The sequence below is a fragment of the Primulina eburnea genome, chromosome 3 (assembly GCF_022965805.1).
Source record: "Primulina eburnea isolate SZY01 chromosome 3, ASM2296580v1, whole genome shotgun sequence".
Lineage (NCBI taxonomy): Eukaryota > Viridiplantae > Streptophyta > Magnoliopsida > Lamiales > Gesneriaceae > Primulina > Primulina eburnea.
Window position 1 is genome coordinate 35,126,314 of NC_133103.1, and position 3,562 is coordinate 35,129,875.

The 3,562-nt window shown below is 37.0% G+C and overlaps 1 long non-coding RNA gene across 1 annotated transcript; it reads right to left on the reverse strand.

Moving 5' to 3' along the window:
* Positions 1 to 521: 521 nt before the first annotated feature.
* LOC140828467 (uncharacterized) lies at positions 522 to 1,339 on the reverse strand. Its single transcript, XR_012117222.1, has 2 exons — positions 655 to 1,339; positions 522 to 584 (listed from the first exon to the last, which is right to left on the reverse strand). It is a non-coding gene; the product is annotated as an uncharacterized lncRNA (long non-coding RNA).
* Positions 1,340 to 3,562: the final 2,223 nt, after the last annotated feature.

The window sequence follows — 3,562 nt, forward strand, 5'->3', positions numbered from 1 at the left end:
AATTCGAACTATTTCACGCATTTCTGGATCGTCAATTGTGCTTAAATCCATGTACAGAACTCTATTCTCCTCTTGAAGGGCAGCCAATGCTATTTCTTGTTGTCGAGTTTCAATTTTCTTTTATTGATTTTCCAATTTCAATTTATCATTTTGCAATTTTAGGATTTGAATATCATAATGTTGATGAAGTTCGGTGGAGCCCTTTTCTAGTATATTCATAAGATTGTGATGTCCTTGTTTCATTGTAGATAATAATTCTGAAATGTTATCATCTTTTTTTTTCTTTAATTTATCTTTTTAACTCCAATAGATCGCTCGGATGAAGTGCCACCTGCAATTTCATCACTGCTTAAATTAATTGAAAAGGAGTGCGATCCAAGAGAACCTGATATTGGAGTCTCTGGTGTCTGAGCTTCTGACTGTGACGAATCCAAGTTTGTGACATGAATTTTAGGAACTGAACTCGATGGATTGATGTCACTGGAGAATTTTTCAATATCTTTAATAATATGCCACACATGATCAAATTTGAATCATTTACTAGAATTAGAATCTTGCATGAACAGATCTTTTGCTCTATTGAACTGCACGAAAATACACGACTCATATTAGAGTTTAAACTAGTAAAAAAATAATATATCAAAAAATACTTACAATATCCTCTTCAGATGCACCACTGGGTTTGAGAGTTTCAATTTGACGAATGCATCCTCTTAATCTTCCAATGTGACGGAGTACAACTTTCATGAGACACTGCAGTGATCTTTTGTTACATACTTGTAGAGAGTTTGGTTTGGTGATGTTGTAAGCTTCTTCGACACGAGTCCAAAACTGGTCTTTGGATTGGTTGATACGTATGATAGGATTTTGTGTTATGTCAAGATATACATGACATATAATCATGTCTTCTTCAAAGCTGTAAGAAGCAGTTCTAGCATTGGATGCCATTAGCTTACTTGGAAAATGATAATAAGATCGAGATTGTAGGTGTTATGATTTTATGATCCGGATATAGTTTATTTATATTGAAAATACGATAAGATTGTAATCTTATCAAAGGGTCAAGATTACATGTAATCTGATCTAACGGTCCTTTTGTAGATAGGATTGGAATATAATCAAACGGTCATGATTTAGAAAGGAAATCTAATCCTACAGTCTTGATGTAGATAGGAATGTAATCCATTCAACGAATATGATTTAGATAGGAAATCTAATCCAATGCTCATGATGTAGATAGGAATAGAATCCATCCAACGGCCATGATCTAGATAGGAAATCTAATCCTACGGTCCTGATGTAGATAGGAATGTAATCCATCCAACGGCCAAGATCTAGATAGGAAATGTAAGTACAGTGTATCGTATTATCGTAAATCTTATGTGATTATCAATAATCTATGAAATTGTCATGTGATTATGTATTTGATGTATATCATGACAATGAAATTGAGAAAATAAATATTGAATATGAATTGATGTTATAAGAGCTCGAGTGGAGAAATCGGACGCCAATATAGTACAAAAATTAATATTTGGACAGAACATCTGGCACCCGAGCGGTATAAGATAACCGCCCGAGCGCCAGTGTAGAACTTACGAGTGCTCGGACAGAACATGTCGTGCCCGAGCGGTAGTTTTGACCGCCCGAGCGCGGTGCATTTGAAACTCGGGATCAGAACCTCTCGCGCTCTGGTGCGATAATTTTACCGCCCGAGTGCCGAAGCGGTGGGGATAAGAATGATTTCTTTTCTTCTTTCCTTCATCATTTCTTATTTGGTAACTTTGAGGAATACGAGAGAATTCGATTTCTTTCGTCCGAAACGACTTCGAAACGTTATCTAAACGTGAAACCAATTATATATTCGGAATCTTCGCGTCGAGAGCTTCTTGTTGAGGTAAATTTCTTCTAGTTTCAGCAGCTCTAAATATCAAAGTGCTGGAATAGCATGTATTTGAAGTCTAGATTCCTGTATGTGGTAGAATAACCGACGAAAAACTCGTATTCGAAGTCGGAATTGAATTATGCCATGATTTGAATTTCATATGAATTTTTGAAGTTTCAAAAGATATTTGAAACTCATATTAATGATTTTGAATTATGTTATTGATTGAAATGAGTATGTTATTGATGTAGATAAAGTATTATACCGATATCTTCAGACTACATCAATTGAAACGAAGAATTGAGGTATGTTGCGATCGGGTAACATGCGACAGGTATCTGTATTATATGATATATGTTGGTTTGATTTGACTGATTGGATTGAGAATATGTGTCTATATGCCTTATTTGTTGAGTTTATGTGGCATACATGACATTGAGATTTGAATATCGATGTATAAAATAAATATTTTGTTAACACACATCGTTTGATGCATACATCGATACATGACATGCACGTTGAGCTATGATCCTTGGATACCCTGAGATGATTTGATTGGATTCTGGGGTTTGTGAACACAATGCTATGTTTGTGTTACGCCTTAAACGCATACAAATCTCGAGTATGAGATTAATGTTTTTAATGATGTAACATATCCCAAAGTTTTTGTTTTGATGATACCAAAACTTGGATTAAAAATGTACTAATGTTTTATAATGAGGCATGCAGGAAATTAAGAACAAGGTTACGTTCGGAAGATCCGAAATTTGGTTCGGACGTTCCGAAATTGTGCCAATCAGAAGCAAAATAGAAGCTGTTCGGAAGCTGCGAGGAGCAAGTTCGGACGTTCCGAAGACTGGATCGGACGTTCCGAACACAAGCAATCAAATCACTTCAGTCCGGAGACAAATTGATTTGACTGTTGATTGAGTAGATTTCGGACGCTACGATGGACATGATCGGAAGCTACAGAGTGTTGAATATTTCAAATCTCCGGAAACGCGGGAATGTTCGGACGGTACGAACTGGAGTTCGGACCTTCCGAAGTTGTTCATACACTGTCTAAAAGAACTGTTCAGAAGAAACGAAGTTTGATCGGTCCCTCCGAAGCATATGTTCGGACCCTACGAAGTCAAGAACGGAAGATCCGAAGTCATTCCAGAATTACGCAAATTGATTTCAATCACATCGGACGTTCCGAAGTATAAACAGAAGATCCGAACCTTGGCGTCCAAGACTAGTATAAATAGGCCTTTGAGGATGCATTCTCAATCATCCCACTCCATTCTCTCTTGTCTCTTACAAAGCTTTCTACTATCTCTTGTGTGCGTTGATTAAAAGAGTTGTAATATCAAAAGAGTTGTAGAAAAAGAGTGAAAGTAATACTCTCGAGTGGGTTGTAAAGTTCGTGGCTATCCTTGGAGCCCTCAAGGCCAAGTAGACGCATCGAGGCGTGGTTGTAAAAGCTAGCTTGGAGCTCCTAAAGCCAAGTCGTCATAGTGATACCTCGATCCTCATCGAGAAGGGGAGACGTAGACGATTCTTCGTCGAACTTCCATAAACATCTCTATCCCTCTTTACTTTACGCATTTACTTTACTACGCATTTATTTTACGCACTTACTTTACGCATTCATTTTTATTTGTGATTGTCCCTCAAGTCTTCCGCTTGCAATTT